The sequence below is a fragment of the Cupressus sempervirens genome, chromosome 11 (genome assembly GCF_028749045.1).
Source record: "Cupressus sempervirens isolate cs-2001-9-10 chromosome 11, ASM2874904v1, whole genome shotgun sequence".
Classification (NCBI taxonomy): Eukaryota; Viridiplantae; Streptophyta; class Pinopsida; order Cupressales; family Cupressaceae; genus Cupressus; species Cupressus sempervirens.
Window position 1 is genome coordinate 281,963,370 of NC_143128.1, and position 22,087 is coordinate 281,985,456.

Below are 22,087 nucleotides of genomic sequence, written 5' to 3' on the forward strand. Positions count from 1 at the left end.
AGCTCTTTTGGTAAGCTTCCCTCCAAACTATTATTTCTCATTTGGTAAGCTTCCCTCAAAACTATTATTTCCCAAATGTAGGACAACAAGGTAAGAGGAATTGGACAAGTTCAAAGGGATCACTCCTGTTAAGTTGTTGTTTGCATGAATTAACATATTGAGGTTGGATGATTCACCCAATCTAGGAGGAATTTTGTCACTAAATGAATTATTGTTGAGAAGAAATATGTCAAAATAAGGAGACCACATGGATGGGATGCATCCACTCAATCTATTTCTAGACACATCTAGCTGATCTAGTTTCAACCATGTTGAAGTATTTGAGAACAACCTTCCTTCCAAATCATTTCCTAAAAGATTTAGGTATTTCAAAGGAGGAATGGTTTCCCATATCCAAGAGGGAATTGCTCCCACAAGATTGGCATTTTTTATTTCTAGTTATACAAGAGAGTAGTTTGCTGAAATCTAAGGTGGAAATTGGCTGCTAATCCTACATGACACTAGAGATAAATAAGATAATTGAAATGGCAGAATCTAGATGGTGCTAATATTTAGCACACAATTGGATAAACTCAAATCATTTAGTCTTGTAAACTTGTGAAAAAATGTTTCAGAAATTGACTAGTGATGGTTTAGCAAGAGCTGCAAAGTGTGTAAAGAAGGTGGAAGTGACGATGAAGAGATGGTTTCATTGAAATGATAATTATTAGCATGTAAATAAGTGAGTGATAAAAGATGATCAAATAAAAGGGGGATGGTCTGGCTTAGTTGCTTATTAGCAATTTTCAAAAACTTGAGTAAATAGAGATTGTCCATGGAATTTGGAATGACAACAAACAAGTGTTTGTAACCAAGATATAAATATTCTAGTAAAGAAAGGCTTCCAAGAGAACCTGGTAAGATTCCACCAAGTGAGCTGCCATGAAGGTCAAGGTAAGTTAAAGAAGAAAGATTGGAAAACTCCCTTGATCTAGATCCCTGCCCCTATCTTGATTTTGTATTACTCACACACATAGACACTCATTTCACCTTCACTATCTCTTTCTTATGTCCTCTCTTTACACACACACACACAATGTATCTCTCACTTCATCTACCATTATCATTCTACCTCTTCATCTTTTCCCTCTCCTCTCTCGTTTTGTTTCCAACCCACCCCCTTCCACTTCCTTCTGCATTGTCTGTCCCTTCACATCAAAATCTTGCTCAAACACACATACACACACCCTCTATACCCCTCACTCCATATCTCCTATTTTTATCTCTATCAATATTTATACCTTTATGCATCTCTTTATCTCTCTTTCTATTATTAATCTTACTCCTCTCCCCCTTTTCTCCTTATCTCCCTATCCAATCATTTTATATATATAATGGACAACCTAAATATTTGAGATGCATAATTCAAATCTAGCTTAATCTCATCAATTGTTTTCTTCCTATCCATCTCACCCTATATCTATTTAGATCAGCATTTCTCCTTTTCAATAATTATATCTCTCTATATTAACCTATTCCTCAACCTTCTAATAGCCTATATTTTCACCATGCTAAAATACTGAAAATATATTGAGAAAATACCATGAAGAGTCTTATCCAACTAAGGTTTCTCATATATTGTTGTCTAGTTTCTATTAAAAACCCTAGCATAGAAGGCTTGTTCCCTAATCCATTTTGATATTTTTCCTTAATTGTAGGTTTTGTGACTAGCAAGAGATCTCATCTAATTTTCAAACTTTCCTTGTCTCTTTATGATCTCACAATCAAAGTCATTATTAGCATGGAGTCATGAGTCTTAGCTTTTTAGTCTCTTTGTGCTATGAAATAAGGTTTAGCACAAGATCGTAACTAGGAAATTATGGATCTCCCGATATCATGACATATAACAAAAATGTAAAGGCATAGATTTATTTTACATGGGTTATGATCTTACACTAATTTGGAGAGCGTAGCATCATAAGTTTTTTTTATGAAGATTGAAAAGTGTTATGAACATACAATGAAAGGAGCATCGTAAAAGCATAAATGATTTTCTATAAAGTCTCAATCATTCACATATATTAGAAGCAGGAGATCATAAAGTATAGAGTTTCAATTCATATGATGCTTTTGATCTTATGATGTGACGCCTAACACATAAGCTTAGCAGAATCAAGCACATGTCAATAACATCTTCTAGAGATATGAAAGTGGAAGATCATAACATTGTAAGGTAAGACATAAAGACTTTCGCAGTTACAAAATAAGGCAAAACATAATTTCAAGAGATGAAACCATAAGGGTCCCAATGCCAATATCAAGAGTCAAGTGTGTGATTTGGAGACTAAAGTAAAGCTAGAGTTAAGGTCTCTAGAGTTAGAGTAAGCAATAAAGGTAATTATTAGTATATGAGCATAGGGTTAAGACAATAGTTAGAGGAAAAACTCCAAGAGTTATGATGGAGATTTGTATAGCTATTAGCATGAGATCATAAGGTAGCAAGAGAGAAGCCCCAGTGCTACGGGTATCATTGAAGCATAAGATCATAAAATTTTCAATCCACAATGTTGATGTTATGCAGATAGTGGTAGACTATTAGTCATGGGTCACAGTTTGAAAATAGCATTGCAAGTAGTGTTTATGATCTTATGATAAATTGATGAGCATAATGTTGTAAGGAATATAAAAGGTTTCTCTACTGATACAAAAAGGGATTGAGCATAAGATCACAAGGATAATTATTCTTGGCTATGGGGCTACAGAGGGTAATTATAGTTATCACTCCTTCCAACATTAAAAGTGGGGCAAATGTCTCTCCATAATCAAATCCTCCTTCTTGTGTATATCCCTTACAAACTAGTCTTTCTTTATTCCTTGTGACTTCACCTTTCTCTTTCAACTTGTTTTTGAATTCCCACTTGGTTCTAATCACATTCTTGTCCTTTGGTCTGGGTACCAATGTCCATGTCATGTTCTTCTCTATTTAATCAATTTCTTCATGCATTTCTAGAATCAAATCTTCATTCTCCAAAGCATCTGTAACTTAATAGGTTCAACCTAATATAGTAAACATGTGTCATTCTTTAACTTACCTCTTTTCATGACTCTTTAATATTTTTTTCCAATTTGTTGGTTAGGTGTATGGCCCTCCTTACCTACTTTTCTAAGACTAGTTCAATTCTTCTTTCTTTTTCATGTATTTCACTTGGTTCTTCTTGTTCTTATACTTCAAGTATCTTTGCTACAACTCAAAATGTCATGTCTAGTGTTTAGTTTCCTCTCTCTAATGTTTTACTAATCACATTCTTGTCCTTTGGTCTAGGTACCAATGTCCATGTCATGTTCTTCTCTATCTAATCAATTTCTTCATGCATTTCTAGAATCAAATCTTCATTCTCCAAAGCATCTGTAACTTAATAGGTTCAACCTAATATAGTAGATATGTGTCATTCTTTAACTTACCTCTTTTCATGACTCTTTAATAGTTGTTTCCAATTTTTTGGTTAGGTGTATGGCCCCTCCTTACCTACTTTTCTAAGACCAGTTCAATTCTTCTTTCTTTTTCATGTATTTCACTTGGTTCTTCTTGTTCTTATACTTCAGGTATCTTTGCTACAACTCAAAATGTCCTGTCTAGTGTTTAGTTTCCTCTCGCTAATGTTTGACTTATTCATTTTGTGACCCATCTCCTATAACCTTATGCTTGACAATCTATAGATGCTCAGCAAATCTTTTTGTTCAACCTCAATGGTACCTAGTTGTTGATGCTTGACAACCACTTTCTCTTGTTCAGGTAAAGCAAAATTCTCTCCTTCATAGATGTAGAATTTTTTTTTATAATCTTCAATTTATTTCTTGCATTCCTCCTCATTCTTTTCTACAAATTCATCAACTCTAACATTTTCACTTTCCACAATTTTGTTAGTGTTAGAATGAAAATGCTTATATCCCTTTCTTTTAGTGGAATTTCCTAGAAATATACTTTCATCACTCTTTTCATCAAGTTTTCCTTTCCTTGCATATTAAAATATTTAACATTTTCTTCCAAAAACTTTGAAATAATTGACATTAGGTGCATAGCCATACCAAAATTCAAAAGGTGTTTTGTTTTTACCTATCTTGACTTGGACTTGGTTTAGAGTATAGACTACAATACTTATAGATTCTCTCCAATACTTTGGTGAAATATTTGATGAGAACTATTTATAACCCATTTTATACCATCTTTCCATCTATGTTATATACTATTATATTCACTTTTGTATCCCATTTATATTCCATTTTATATCATTTTTCTCTTTCATTATGTCAATTGTCAACATGTTGGATGTAGATCTTCCTATCGCCTATTTTAAGGAAACCTCATGTCACCTATTTTATAGGCCTACCATCTATTTTACATGAACCTCATGTCACCTATTTTATAGGAACTTCATGTTGCAACTTGAAAAACAGTTGGTTCATATGCAAATAACTATTTATGAGGTTGTACGACTCATTCTTATATTTCTACCTTTGACTTTTATATTTCTAGTTGTGTGGAAGGAAAATCATGTCTCATTTAATAGTTATTTGGAATATCCCTACTTCATTTTCTATTATAATGGATTGTTTAAGATTTTATGGAGATCTTCCCATTAAATATTTAACTCTTTCTATAAGAAGAAAATAGCATTATCAATTCCATGTAGCATAATGTGTTCTTTTATGTCTAGTAGCTTAGTTTTGACCCAATCAACATATTGGCAAGGATTTCTCAAAATGGGTTTAGACACTACTTTTGACAAAATCTATGGTGATGATATAGCCCATTTTTCATTGAGAGTCATCTTAAAATTTCAAAATATTCACTTCTTTCATCCATGTGGGTACTCTCCTCTTCTCATGTTGTCTTATAATTTTGAAGAGTTTTCTTTGAAAAGTTGATTTCATTAGTTTCAATATTTAGCTTTTTAAGTGAATCTCAATCTTCTTGTTTTTTATCTAATTTGTGGCCTCATTTGTCCATTCAATTCCAAAACTTGAGTGCTAAATAAACAATATTGCATCAGAAGAACCTAAGTCGAATGCCTTACTCAAACCCAATTTAAAGACTCGCCAATTTTTAAACTCCCAAAAGGAAAGAAAGATTCATGTGAAAAAATGCGAGTCTAGAATGTGGTATACTTTCTCATGTTCTTCTACAATATGGGCCAAGAATCGGGGAGCAAGTGTTGATCTCGTGGCAAGGCTGGTGGATGAAAATTCCAGAGCACCATTAAATGGAAACAACGTCCTCTATGCCAACTATCATTTTTCAATAACATGCCTCTATTGGATCTTAAAGATAAATTAGAGTATAGAGAAAGAGCATAAAATAGAGTATAAGTGTTAGTAGATTATTGTAGCAACAATGATATTATTAATCATTAAAGGTAAATTATAAAAGAAGCAAAAAGAAGATAGAAATAGAGCCCTACAAATATATCCTATATCTATTATTATATTGATAATACATCTATTTAGAAAACTTCTACAATCCCACTAACACATGTCATAAAAGATAACTAACACTTGCACCATTGCAAGGTGCAAGGATTAAGCTAATAATATTGTATACTTTTGATAATTTTCTTGAATAGTTACTCATAAACTATCTAATTCCATGACTCTATCTTTATATGTTTCTTATTCATGCACATAGATGCTTCTTTCTCACTCCATGTTTCTATCTTATCTTGGCCCTCTTTACATTTAGCTCCTTTGTATCTGTATCATAATCCCTCTATTTGTCTTGGATCTACATTATCTATCTATCTATCCACTATCCTGTATTGCCCTCATATATATTTTTCATTCTCTCTTTTTATCTGCCTTCTCTCCTCTTTCTATTTCTCTCCCTCACACTCCCTTCCTCTTTGTCTCTTCCTTCATAACTATCATCCACTTTGATATTTCAATCTAATCCATCTATCTACATATTGTATCTCCCTATATTTTCCTATCTACTTTAATCTCTAGCAATCTTTTCACCTTTGTACCCCTCTTGGGTATGTCCAGGATCATGGTGTGCCAAAAAGTGGGGATCTAAAAAATCTATACTTCTAAAATATCTCAAACCATTTCAAAATATATTCCAACTTTTTTCCCACCCACCTGATACTAAATGAAAACAATCAATATATTTATAAGGAATAATATATATTTTGATACCAAACCTATATGGTCAACTTTAAAAACATCTTAAAAATGTGCTTTTGGCCTATTTTTATGTGATTTTTACTTCAAACATGTACCTGATGACTTTTTTTTCACGAAAATTTGATGAAATGAAAAGAATTTCTTAATAATGTTCTTATCTTTCCATAAATGTAAGGTTTGTCAAATTATGAGTTTAGTAGGTAATTATTACTTATTTTCTAATGGAGTTATGTATAAGGTTTTGACTGACACACTACTTGAAAAACAAGTATAAAATTCAAATGGTACAACATTTTTTAAATCCTAAAGATGCATCACATTTTTTGTTTCTTATACTATAAGGAAAAAATTAAAAATATGAATTTTACAAAGTTTTGAATTAGTTAAGGTGGTCAGACACAAAAGTTTTTTATTCCAAAAATACTAAAGTAAAAAATTAATTATTAATTATTTATTTAAAATAAAAATACCCAAAAATATGCATCACATCTAGGCATGAGTCTACTACTTATATCTAGAATATTATTAAAAAATATTATCATTTGATTTTGATTAAGGTGGTCAGACATATGTCTACTTCTTATTTTTGTAATATTGCATTAAAATTGAAAATTTTGACCAATCAATTTTTAATTTTTTGATATAAGTCTTAGTAGTTTAGAAATGAGATTCAATTTGGTAGAGATTCTTTTCTCTCAACTTTTTGATATATATTTAATAACAAGAAGAAAATTGCATGTCAAGTTGACATAACCCTAATTTTCTAATTTTTTATTGTCAATTAAGACCATAGTTTGGTTGACCATGATCCTGCACATACCCTCTTTTTTCTTTATATTATTCATTTTATACACTCCCTAATAAAATTTTGGAGAGAAATTTTCTGAATGACCAATGTTATTGTGTCCCACAATCTTTTCTTTTATTGATAAAGACAAAGGACCAATGTTTATCAATATTCAACTACACAATTAATTTACTTTATGTTTATTTTATTTAGTTTATATATATAGTTTTATTAGATTCATATAAAGAATGTTTGACTTGTGTCTAATTTTAAATTTTGGATATATTTTGTTTGGGAACTTACAATCAAAATATGAGACGGCAATTTATTCTTCATTATTCTCTTATGGCTTGTTTTATATATTTATTTATCTACCTAGCTAGCTAGCTACCTAATCACCTTATATATCCCTCCTTTCCTCTTTTTCTCCTCTCATCTTCCTACTTCTCTCCCTCCTTCACCCTTTTTTTTCCTCCATAACTATCCCCACTTTTTTTTCTTGTTTTGATCCATATTTTATTGACATTTTCACCTCTTTGTATTGCTCTTCTCTCTTTCTATTATTCATATCACTCACTTCTGCTCCAACCTCTCACCCCTTATCTCTCCCTATATCTCTATATCTCTCTAACTATGATTTCCTATATGAGATGGACAACTTATCTTTTTGAAATCAACTACTTCAAATTGACCCTATCTCATCATTTTACTTTATATCACCAAAACTCTTTATCTTTTCATATCCACCTATCCTTTTCAATCTCTATACCTCTCCATATTTACCTATACTCACCAACTTTGTCCTCTTCCCACACCATAAAATTTTATATATGCACTCAATACAAAAATTTTAAAATAAGAAATGAATGAATTTTAAAATGCTATAAACACTATTACACTCTATCTTAAAATGTCAACTTGAATCTATAAATTTTATCCTTGTCAAACTCAACTACAAAGATAGAATTTGTAGAAAAAAACATTTTATTTAAAATTAATATTATAGATTTGTATATGTAAATTAATAGAAAAATATATAGTAGAGAAACATTTAGAGGACAAAAAAATCATGTTTTAATAGAATTGTGCATTTTATTAGAGAGTTAACAAACTTGTCTTATTACCCATACTTTCCAAAGAGGTCTAACATAATAGTTCAACTGTAGTTTTGAAAAGAACCTCTTCTCTATGTTTTGATGGATACACCTTTATACTAACCATTTTCATTTATTTGAATTATTGTAACAAAACTATTACCTTTCATATCTAGATTTTTCAATTAACATTTAATGTCAAATTTTGAATATAGTGAATAGACATTCATCTACAAATTGATGTAGTGTAGGCCATTCCATATAACAAAAGGCTCAATGATTCACATTATATTGTTATTTAAATTTATAATTAATAAATTTTTAGATATTTTATAAATGTATTACTAATTTCTTTTTACTCAAGTGTATTTGAAAATTCTAAAATAAAAACAAATGTAAGATTATATTTTATTAATAATAAATTTTTCAAACACTCAAATCAGTTCATTTATTGTTCAATTTATAAATCAAAAATTACTTAAATTAGAATAAATTAATATTTATATATTGAATTTTTCTTTTTAAAATAATACTTTTTTAATATTATATATATATAATAATATAATAAATGTTAAATGCATCTTAAAATTAATTAGTAGATAAATTTGTTAAATTGTCCATTATTTAAGAAATATAATCAATATTATCTTTAAATTGTGATTTCATAACTCATTAGATAATAAAAAAATAAAAAATCAAATATAATATAATGTAAGCTGAATAAAGTCTCCAAGATCAATTCCTTGAAAGTAAAAGTAAAGTCATATGGGAAGCAAAGGATATTTTCTAGTCAATGTGGAACTATAGCAACCTTAAAATAAACATCCACATTATGTTATTACTTATCATTCTCCTTCATAATATTAAAACATATTTAAATTCTGACTTCGAGTTTTGAACATATGAACATCATGTTTCACCTTTCAATGCAATGCTAGTGGTGGTGAAGCACTTTGAACATTTGAAATGCCTTATAATTTATTAAACCTAATCGATTGGTTCTCATGAGACATGGATTCATGTTGAATCACTACTCATGAAATATGGGTCAATGAGTTTGACTCAAAAACATGCAGTTAAATCCTAATAGCAATATCACAAGTCTACAATAGTTGGATTTGTGTATGTGCATTTTATTAGACTGATATAAATCAAACTAATAGATGTCTTTTTTTTTTTTTTTTCCTCAATAACAACTTAGATGTTCCAGTAATTACAAGTTTAGAATTCAACATCTATCTTATCATTTGATGTTGCATCATATGTTTCTAACAAAATAAATAACTTTTTAATTTTTGTATCTTTCTTTTCTTCATAAAAGTAAAAGAGTTTTCTATTACAAGTAGCTCCTCCCCAAAAGCATGTGCGGTGATTTTTTTTAGCTACCAAGTACAAGAAGTCTTTAGATAAACCAAGAAACCGTCATAGGCAAACATAGGTCCATGTACACAAAGTTATGTATCAATAAACAGTAGAAAATTATATCATTCAATTTAAAAGAACTACCAACAATCTACAATTGATAAAATAACCTATGGAATTTTATCTTAAAATACACCAACACTTTTGGAATTTTAGTATTTCAATATTTAGAATTGTGATATATACTTTGAAGGACAAAAAAACTCACATTTAAATGATTTGTACATGTATCCCTTCATAGTGTCAAATTCTTCATCCATGGAAATAAAAACTTCAAGATTGCATCAACTTTAATGAAGTATTTCCTTCTCCAATTGATTTTTATGAGGATCAATTATATTACTCCACCAAAAGCTATTCCATAGGACAATCCAAATGCTATCTCATGCCATAGATAAGTAGAGCTTCTCTTTATCTTATCAATGTAAATTGGAGGAGGAGAAGGAACAAATTTTGGCCAAGAACAATTTTTGGGTAGGGGACACCCCCATAAATCAGAATTCCCTAAATAAGAGGATTCTTCAAAGGTGGTCATATGTGTTCCTTGTGGTATTCTTCCTGAAAGATTATTATTTGATAGATTTAATGAGCCTAAAGAACTCAAAGCATCAAGCTCTGGAGGGATCTGTCCTGAAAAATGATTACTTGAAAGGTCCAATGCATCCAATTGATGCATTTCTCCAAAACTTTTTGAAAATTTTCCATTCAAATTATTATTGAAAGGTTTAAAAGCCTTAACCCCTTTAAATTCCCTAAATTAGAAGGAACTTCTCCCTGCAATTCATTGTTTGAAAGATCTATGCATGTGAGTGTGGAAAGAATATATGGATAGTGTTGATCTGTACCTTTTAAAGTCACATCCAACCCATCTTGATAGAATGACTCAGTAGAATCAGACGACAATACAAAACCATTTTGAGATTCATTTGCTATTGCTTTCAAGAATGCAATTGTTTGTGGAATTTTGCCTAAGATGTGATTATATGAAAGCAACAAGATTTGAAGGTTCATTAACTAACCTATCTCTGAAGGAATACTACCTTTGAAAGTGTTCCCCTTTAACACCAGCACTCTTAGCTCTGAAAGATTTCCAATCAAAGTTGGCATTTCACCACCAAATAAATTGTTTCCCATATCAAGAACATGCAGTTTTGAACAATTTTCTAATGAAACAGGGAATGACCCATTCATATTATTCTTGTTTACAACCAATGAATATAATCCACTCAGCATACGTAATTCATTTGCTAAGCCTCCCTCCAAACTATTATTTCCCAATTTTAGGAGAACAAGGGAAGAGCAACTGGACAAGCTGATAGGGATTACTCCTGTTAAGTTGTTGTTTGCAAGATTTAACATATTGAATTTGGATGATTCACCCAACCTAGGAGGAATTTTTCCAGTGAACCACTTGTTATCGAGCAGCAATATGCGCAAATTAGGAGACCGCATTGATGGGATGGATCCACTCAATTTATTTCTAGACACATCTAGTTCTGCTAGTTGCATCCATGTTGAAGGATTTAAGGACAACCTTCCTTCCAAATGATTTCTTGAAAGATTCAGATAATACAACAGAGGACTAGTTTCCCATAACCAAGAGGAAATTACTCCCACAAGACTGGCGTTTGTTATTTCCAACGATTCAAGTGAAAATTGTGTTGATACCCAAGATGGAAATTGGCCGTCAATCCTACATGACTTTAAATATAGCTCAAATAAATAGAAGGATGGAATCCAGCTTGTGCTAACATTTAGTAACATTTTGAAAGAAAGTTTTGTAAATTGACCCGTGATGGTTAAATGATCTAACACGCACACAAACACACACACACAATGTATCTCTCACTTCATATATCATTATCATTCTACCTCTTCATCTTTTCCCTCTCCTCCTCATTTTTTTTCCAACCCACCCCGTTCCACTTCCTTCTGCATTATCTGTCCCTTCACAACAAAATCTTGCTCAAACACACATACACACACCCTCGCTCCGATTTTTATCTATATCAATATTTACAACTTTATGCCTCTCTTTATCTCTCTTTCTATTATTAATCTTACTCCTCTCCCCCTTTTCCCCTTATCTCCCTATCCAATCATTTTATATATAAAATGGACAACCTAAATATTTGAAATTCATAATTCAAATTTGGCTCAATCTCGTCTATTTTTTTCTTCTTGTTCATCTCACCCTATATCTCTTTATCACCATTTTTGCTTTTCAATCATTATATATCTCTATATTAACCTATTCCTCAAAATTCTAATAGCCTATATTTTCACCGTGCTAAAATACTAAAAATATATTGAGAAAATACCATGAAGAGTCTTATCCAACTAAGGTTTCTCATATATTGTTTTCTAGTTTCTATTAAAAACCCTAACATAGAAGGCTTGTGCCCTAATCCATTTAGATATTTTTCCTTAACCATAGGTTTTGTGTCTAGCAAGAGATCTCATCTAATTTTCAATTTTTCCTTGTCTCTTTACGATCTCACAATCAAAGTCATTAGCATGGAGTCGTGAGTATTAGGTTTTCAGTCTCTTCATGGTGCTATGAAATAAGGTTTAGCGCAAGATCATAACTAGTAAATCATGGATCTCCCAATATCATGACATCTAACACAAACATAAAGGCATAGAATTAGTTTACATAGGTTATGATCTTACGCTCATTTGGAGAGCATACCATCATAAGTATTTTTTATGAAGATTGGAAAGTGTTATTGTCTTACAATGAAAGGAGCAGTGTAAAAGCGTAAATGATTTTCTATAAAGTCTTAATCATTCACATAGATTAGAATCAAGAGATTGTAAAGGATAGAGTCTCAATTCATATGATGCTTGTGATCTTAGGATGTGCTGCCTAACACATAAGCATAGCAGAGTCAAGCACATGTCAATAATGTCTTCTAGAGATATGAAAGTGGAAGATCATAAGATTGTAAGGTAAGACATAAAGACTTTCACAGTTACAAAGTAAGGCAAAGCATAATTTCAACAAATGAAAGCATAAGGGTCCCAATGCCAGTATCAAGAGTCAAGTGTATAATTAAGAGACTAAAGTAAAGATAAAGTTAGGGCTTTTGGAGTTATAGTAAGCAATAAAGGTAACTATTAATATATGGTCATAGGGTTAAGACAATAGTTAGAGGGAAAACTCCAAGAGATATGATGGAGACTTATATAGCTATTAGCATGAGATCATAAGGTAGCAGGAGAGAAGCCTCGGTGCTATGGGTATCATTAAAGGATAACATCATAAAATTTTCAATCCACAATGTTGATGTTATGCAGATAGTGGTAGACTATCAGTCATGGGTCATAGTTTGAAAATAACATTGTATGTGGTGTTTCTGTTCTTATGATAAATTGGTGAGCATAATGTTGTAAGGAATATAAAAGGGCTCTCTGCTGATACAAAAAGGGATTGAAGGTAATATCACAAGGGTAATTATTCTTGTCTATGGGGCTATAGAGGGTAATTATAATTATCACTCCTTCCAACCTTAAAAGTGGGTCAAATGTCTCTCCATAATCAAATCCTCCTTCTTATGTATATCCCTTACAAACTAGTCTTTCTTTATTCCTTGTGACTTTACCTTTCTCTTTCAACTTGTTTTTGAATACCCACTTGGTTCTAATTACATTCTTGTCCTTTGGTTTGGGTGCCAATGTCCCTGTCATGTTCTTCTCTATTTAATCAATTTCTTCATGCATTTCTAGAATCAAATCTTCATTCTTCAAAGCATCTTTAACTTAATAGGTTAAACCTCATATAGTAAACATCTGTCATTCTTTAACTTACCTCTTTTCATGACTCTTTAATATTTGTTTCGAATTAGTTGGTTAGGTGTATGACCCCTCCTTACCTACTTTTCTAAGACTAATTCAATTCGTCTTTCTTTTTCATGTATTTCACTTGGTTGGTTTTTTTTTTTTTTTTTTTTTTACCTATCTTGACTTGGACTTGGTTTAGAGTATAGGCTACAATACTTATAGATTCTCTCCAATACTTTGGTGAAATATTTGATGAGAACTATTTATGACCCATTTTACACCATCTTTCAATTTATTTTATATACTATTATATTCACTTTCATATCCCATTTATATTCCATTTTATATCATTTTTCACTTTTATGTTGCATGTGATTAAATATTAATAAGATGTATTATATATGGTTTTGTAGTAGAATATGAAAATAATAGTTGATTATCTTTACTAAAAAAACATTTTTTCATTATGTCATTTGTCAACATGTTGGATGCAGATCTTCCTATCACCTATTTTAAGGAAGCCTCATGTCACCTATTTTACAGGTCTACCATATATTTTACTTGAACCTCATGTCACCTATTTTACAGGAACTTCCTGTTGCAACTTGAACAATAGTTGGTTCATGTGGAAATAACTATTTATGAGGTTGTACAACTCATTCTTATATTTCTACCTTTGACTTTTATATTTCTAGTTGTGTGGAAGGAAAATCATGTCTCATTTAATAGTTATTTGGAATATCAATACTTCATTTTGTATTATAATGGATTGTTTAAGATTTTATGGAGATCTTCCCATTAAATCTATAACTCTTTCTATAAGAGGAAAATAACATTATCCATTCCATGTAGCATAATGTGTTCTTTTATGTCTAGTAGCTTAGTTTTGACCCGATCAACATATTGGCAAGGATTTCTCAAAATCGGTTTAGACACTACTTCTGACAAAATCTATGGTGAGGATATAGCCCATTTTTCATTGAGAGTCATCTTATAATTTCAAAATATTCACTTCTTTCATCCATGTGGGTACTCTCCTCTTCTCATGTTGTCTTATAATTTTGAAGAGTTTTCTTTGAAAAGTTGATTTTATTAGTTTAAATATTTAGCTTTTTAAGTGAATCTCAATCTCCTTGTTTTTTATCTAATTTTTGGCCTCATTCATCCATTCAATTCTAGAATTTGAGTGCTAAATAAACAATATTGCATTAGAAAAACCTAAGTCGAATTCCTTACTCAAACCCAATTTAAAGACTTGTCAATTTTTAAACTCTCGAAAAGAAAGAAAGATTCATGTGAAAAAATGTGAGTCTAGAATGTGGGACACTTTCTCATATTCTTCTACAATATGGGCCAAGAATTGGGGAGCAAGTATTGATCTCGTGGCAATGTTGGTGGATGAAAATTCCAGAGCACCATTAAATGGAAACAACGTGCTCTATGTCAACTATCATTTTTCAATAACATGTCTCTTTTGGATCTTAAAGATAAATTAGAGCATAGAGAAAGAGCATAAAATAGAGTATAAGTGTTAGTAGATTATTGTAGCAACAATGATATTATTAATCATAAAAGGTAGATTACAAAAGAAGTCAAAAGAAGATAGAAATAGAGCCCTACAAATATATCCTATATCTATTATTATATTGATAATTCATCTATTTATAAAACTTCTACAATCCCACTAACACACATCATAAAAGATAACTAACACTTGAACCATTGCAAGGTGCAAGGATTAAGATGATAGTATTGTATACTTTTGATGATTTTCTTGAATAGTTACTCATAAACTATCTAATTCCATAACTCTATCTTTATATGTTTCTTATTCATGCACATAGATGCTTCTTTCTCACTCCATGTCTCTATCTTATCTTACCCCTCTTTACATTTTGCTCCTTTGTGTCTGTATCCTAATTCCTCTATTTGTCTTGGATCTACATTATCTATCTATCTATCCACTATCCATGTATCACCCTCATATATATTTGTCATTCTCTCTTTTTATCTCCCTTGTCTCCGCTTTCTATTTCTCTCCCTCACACTCCCCTCCTCTTTGTCTCTTCCTTCATAACTATCCTCCACTTTGATATTTCAATCTAATCCATCTATCGATATATTGTATCTCCCTATATTTTCCTATCTACTTTAATCTCTAGCAATCTTTTCACCTTTGTACCCCTCTTGGGTATGTGTAGGATCATGATGTGCCTAAAAGTGGTGATCTAAAAAAATTATAGTTCTAAAATATCTCAAACCATTTCAAAATATATTCCAACCTTTTTCCCACCCACCTGATACTAAATAAAAAAAATTAATATCTTTATAAGGTATACTATATATTTTGATACCAAACCTATATGGTCAACTTTAAAAACATCCTAAAAATGTGCTTTTGGCCTATTTTTATGAGATTTTTACTTCAAACATGTAGCTGCCAACTTTTTCTTCATGAAAATTTGATGAAATGAAAAGAATTTCTTAATAATTTTCTTGTCTTTCCATAAATGTAAGGTTTGTCAAATTATGAGTTTAGTAAGTAACTATTACTTATTTTCTAATGGAGTTGTGTATAAAGTGCTAACTGGCACACTACTTGAAAAACAAGTATAAAATTCAAATGGTACATCATTTTTTAAATCTTAAAGATGCATTACATTCTCTGTTTCTTATACTATAAGGGTAAAATTGAAAATATGAATTTTATAGAGTTTTGAATTAGTTAAGGTGGTCAGACACGAAAGTTTTTTTATTCCAAAAATACTAAAATCAAAAGTTAATTATTTATTATTTATTTAAAATAAAAATATCCAAAAATATGTGTCACATCTAGGCATGAGTCTACTACTTATATCTAGAATTTTATTTAAAAATATTATCATTTGATTTTGATTAAGTTGGTTAGACATACGTCTACTTCTTATTTTTGTAATATTGCATTAAAATTCAAAATTTTGACCAATCAATTTTTATTTTTTTGAGATAAGTCCTAGTCATTTACAAATGAGTTTCAATTTGCTAGAGATTCTTTTCTCTCAACTTTTTGATATAAATTTAATAACAAGTAGAAAATTGCATGTCAAGTTGACATAACCCTGATTTTCTAATTTTTTTATTGTCAATTAAGAGCATAGTTTGGTTGACCATGATCCTGCACATACCCTCTTTTTTCTTTATATTAATCATTTTATACACTCCCTAATAAAATTTTGGAGAGTAATTTTCTGAATAACCAATGTTATTGTGTCCCACAATCTTTTCCTTTTTTGATAAAGACAAAGGACCAATGTTTATCAATATTCAACTACACAATTAATTTACTTTATAATTATTTTATTTTGTTTATATATATATATAGTTTTATAAGATTCATATAAAGAATGTTTGACTTGTGTCTAATTTTAAATTTTGGATATATTTTGTTTGGGAACTTACAATCAAAATATGAAATGACAATTTATTCTTCATTATTATCTTATGACTTTTGTTTTATATATTTTATTATCTACCTAGCTAGCTAGCTACCTAATCACCTTATATATCTGTCCTTTACTCTGTCTCCTCTCATCTTCCTACTTCTCTCCCTCATTCACCCTTTTCTTAACTTCCTTCATAATTATCCCCACTTTTATTCTCTAGCCAAATAGGAGGTACCAAGATTCTCTTTGGAGCTAGATTTGTAATGACATTAAAATCTTTAATTCTCTTTGGACCAAATTAGTTGTCCTCATTTACATATATGAGAGTGGTGCGAAGTTATGTGAACAAAGTACAGTCCAAAGATAAATCAGACTACCTTATAACAATTACTTAAGGGCAGCCACGACACTTTGTAAAGTTACACTAATTTGGAGATAGTGAAATTAAGAATGTAGCAAGTTAACAGAGACAATAGACTACCTAATAATGATCATAATAGGTTGTGAAGTTAACAATAGAGGCAAAAGTGATGGTCTGGGGAAAAGAACAATCAAATACTTATTGTATGCCATTAAGAAACATGTTTAGATTATATTCACAAATGAGGTGGGAAAAAAATTTCAAATTTAGAAAATTTTGACTCAATAGATCAATTCTTGTCTTCTATAACTACATGATACTGTCAAAAATTTTAGAGAATAATTGATCATAACAAGATTAAAAATTTGAATGTTGAAATCACAATGTCTATATCTTCATTTGTTGGTTGCAAAAACATCTTTTTAAAAAAGAGATAGCATCAATTTTTTTTGCTGCAGAGAGATATTTTTGAAAAAGAGATAGCCAAAGGATAATGAGGCTTACTAACATAGACATTTAGTTCGAATGAATTCTTTACAGTCATGATAATTGCATCAAGGCCTATGATTTGAATTTAGCCAATATGACACTTCACATCATTTTAAAAATATAAAATTTTCATTTTCAAAATTGAAAAGAAAAATTCTTCATCCAAAAGCAGACTAAAATTATTATATATACCTTTATCAAAAATATTATTAAGAAAGAAAATTTATTTGCATTTCTAAAAAGTGAAAATTTTAATATTTCTAATTCTCTACTTTCTCAAATTATAATTAAGTCTAGATTAGTTTATTTACTTCTACTTTCTGAAACTATAATTAAGTCTAGTTATTCTAGTCATTCTAAGCTTAGGCATTAAAATTTATTTTATCATTTGATGTTTTTTACCAGTCACAGTTTAGATTCTTATTTACCAATACAAAAAGATGTCCTATTCAATTTATTTACCAATTACAATTTAAATGTTAAATTTCAGTAATTCTAAGTTTAGACATTAGCATTTATCTTATCATTTGATGTTTTATCACATGTTCATGAATATTCTTTCACATTTCCAAATAAAATAAACTAATTTCTTAATTTTGAAATCTTCCCATTCTTCATAAATGTAAGTAATATCACAAGTCTAGAATAGTTGGATTTGTGTATATATGCATTTTATTAGACTGATATAAATAAAACTAAAAGATGTCTTTTTTTTCTTTTAACTAGTAAAGTGTTCCATTTATACTCATGAGAGATGGATTCATGTTGAATCACTACTCATGAAATACAAGTCAACGAGTGTGACTAAAAAACATACAGTTAAATCCTAATAGCAATATCACAAGTCTACAATAGTTTGATTTATGTATATATATTTTATTAGACTAATATAAATCAAACTAACAAATGTCTTATTTAATTTTTTTTCTTAGTAACAACTTAGATGTTCCAGTCATTATAAGTTTAGACTTCAACATCTATCTTATCATTTGATGTTGCATCATATGTTTCTAACAAAATCAATAACTTTTTAATTTTTGTATCTTTCTTTTCTTCATAAAAGTAAAAGAGTTTCCTATTACAAGTAGCTCCTCCCCAAAAGCATGTGCGATGATTTTTTTCAGCCACCGAGTACAAGAAGTCTTTAGATGAACCAAGAAACCATCATAAGCAAACATAGGTCCCTATACACAAAGTTATGTATCAATAAAAAGTAGAAAATTATATCATTCAATTTAAAAGAACTACCAACAATCTACAATTGATAGAATAACCTATGGAATTTTATCTTAAAATATACCAACACTTCTTGAATTTTAGTATTTCAATATTTAGAACTGTGAGATATACTTTGTTAAAATATACCAACACCTTTTGAATTTTGGTATTTCAATATTTAGAATTGTGATATATACTTTGAAGGACAAAAAACCTCACATTTAAATGGTTTGTACATGTATCCCTTCATAGTGTCAAATTCTTCATCCATGGAAATAAAAACTTCAAGATTGTATCAACTTTAATGAAGTATTTCCTTCTCCTACTAATTTTTATGAGGATCAATGATATTACTCCACCAAAAGCTATTCCATAGGACAATCCAAATGCTATCCCATGCTATAGATAAGTAGTGCTTCTCTCTATCTTATTAACATAAATTGGTGGAGGAGAAGGAACAAATTTTGGCCAAGAACAATTTTTGCGTAGGGGACACCCGCATATATTAGGATTCCTTGAATAAGAGGATTCTCCAAAGCTGGTCATATGTGTTCCTTGTGGTATTCTTCTTGAAATACTATTATTTGATAGATTTAGTGAGTGTAAAATACTGAGAGAGTCGAGCTCTATAGGGATCTGTCCTAAAAAATGATTACTTGAAAGGTCCAATGCTTCCAATTGATACATTTCACCAAAAAAAATTGAAATTTTTCCATTCAAATTATTCATTGAAAGGTTTAAAATTCTTAAGCCCCTTCAAATTCCCCAAATTAGAAGGAACTTCTGCCTCCAATTCATTGTTTGAGAGATCTATAGATGTGAGTGTGGAAATAATATATGAATAGTGTTGATCTGTACCTTTTAAATTCATATCCACCCCATCTTGATAGAATGACTCAATAGAATCAGATGACAATACAAAACCATTTTGAGATTCATTTGCTATTGCTTTCAAGAATGTAATTGTTTGTGGAATTTCGCCTGAGATGCGATTTGATGAAAGCAGCAAGATTTGAAGGTTCATTAACTAGCCTATTTCTAAAGGAATACTGCCTATAAAATTGTTCTATTTCAACACCAGCACTCTTCCCTCTAAAAGATATTCAATCAAATTTGGTATTTCACAACCAAATAAATTATTTCCCATATCAAGAACCTATAGCTTTGAACAATTTGCTAATGAAAAAGGGTGATCCATGCAACTTATTATTGTGAACAACTAATGAATATAATCCACTCAGCATACCCAATTCATGTGGTAAGCCTCCCTCCAAACTAATATTTCCCAAATTTAGGATAACGAGGGAAGAGCAATTGGACAAGATGATAGGGATCACTCCTATTAATATGTTGTTTGCAAGATTTAACATATTGAGTAGGGATGATTCGCGCAAGCTAGGAGGAATGTTGCTAGTGAAAATATTATCGTTGAGAAACAATATTGTCATATTAGGAGATGACATTGATGGGATGCATCCAATCAATTTATTTCTAGACACTTCTAGCTTATATAGTTGCATCCATGTTGAAGGATTTAAGGACAACCTTCCTTCCAAATTATTTCCTGAAAGATTCAGATGATACAATAGAGGACCGGTTGCCCATAACCAAGAGGGAATTACTCCCACAGGAATGGCATTTGTTATTTCCAACCGTTGAAGTAAAAACTGTGTTGATACTTAAGATGGAAATTGGTCATCAATCCTACATGACTCTAAATACAACCTAGATAAATAAAAGGATGGAATCCAACTTGTGCTAACATTTAGTACATAGTCAGATAAACCTAAAACATATAGGCTTGCAAACTTTTGAAAGAAAGCTTCAAAAATTGACTGGTGATGGTTAAATGATAGGTATAGTTCAACTAAAGAAGGTGGAAGTTACGAAGATGAGATGCTCCCATTGAAATGATTGCCAATAGCAATCAACTCAGTGAGTGAGGAAAGCTAAGCAAATGAAGGGGGAATGGTCCTACTCAGTTGGTTATCCTCAATAGCCAAGCTCTCAAGTGAAGAGAGATTGCCAAGGCAAGAAGGTATGCTCCCATTGAAATGATTGCCACCAGCAGTCAACTCATTGAGTGAGGAAAGCTGAGAAAATGAAGGGGGAATGGTCCTGCTCAGTTGGTTATTATCAATAAACAACCTCTCAAATGAAGAGAGATTGTGCAAAGAATATGGAATGATACCACTCAATCGATTGTAACCAAGGTTTAAATTCTTCAACAAAGAGAGACTTCCAAGAGGAGCCATTATGATTCCACCAAGTCAGTTGCTATGAAGGTCAAGGTAAGTTAAAGAAGAAAGATTGGCAAGGAAAGAAGGTATGCTCCCATTGAAGTGATTGTCAAAAAGATCAAGATATGTAAGACGGGTGAGAGAGAAAATGGGGGTAGGGATTATCCCACTAAAGCCTTGAAAAGAGAGAGATTCAATATAAGAGAGATTCTCAAGGCAAGAAGCTATGCTTCCATTGAACTAATTGACTGAAAGATGTAGTTGTGTTAGATGGGGGAGAAAGAAAATGGAGAGGCAAATCATCCCACTTAAGGCACTTGCATCTATATATAAAGAGTCAATATAAGATAGTTTCCCAAACATGGAGGAATGGATGTAGTACCTAATACTCTAGATATTTGTAGTGATGTGAGAAAGCAAAGTTCGTAGAGGCTCTTAGATATCACACCTTGGAAAGAGTAGCCAAGGTAGATATCAATAGAGATGACATGGTTGGCGTGATTGTCACAGGAGATGCTAGTCCAGTTGGTGCAGCAGTCAGTTCCATTCACCCATGAACTCAAAGTGCTCTAGGTGTCATTCAGACCCGCTTTGAAGTGGACAAGAGCATAGGATTCTTGGGGAGGGCATTTGTTGGGCATCAATCGATGCATAACTATAGAGGAGAAGTAGAAGAAGAGGAGAAGAAAAATTACAATACAGAGATTGCACAAAAAAGGGATGGTCATTCAGAAATGTGGTAAGAAGGGGATTGCATTTCTTTTCTAGGCGTTCTCTTCTTGAGAGCGTCCTGGGCAACAGGTCAATGACCAATATTTACAATGTTTATAATTTAATAGTTTTATTTTCAAAGCTTGCCACATCATTTGTCATTCTATCAACAACATATTTTGACTCCAACAGATAAGTAACAATGATGTTAATAAAATTACTTCATTCAATTAAACATTTAAAAAAAATAAAATTAAAAAAAGCTAATAAATACAAATATAGAGAGCAGCAGTCAAAGGCTACAAAAAAATTAATGATTAACTCAAAATTGGAAGACTATAACAACCAACTCATAGGTTGGTAAACCAAAACATCTAGGAACAATGGCAACCTAGTCATAG

At 30.9% G+C, this 22,087-nt stretch overlaps 1 pseudogene; it reads right to left on the reverse strand.

The window, feature by feature from the left end:
• Positions 1-18,970: 18,970 nt before the first annotated feature.
• Positions 18,971-21,628, reverse strand: LOC149529207 (uncharacterized; annotated as a pseudogene).
• Positions 21,629-22,087: the final 459 nt, after the last annotated feature.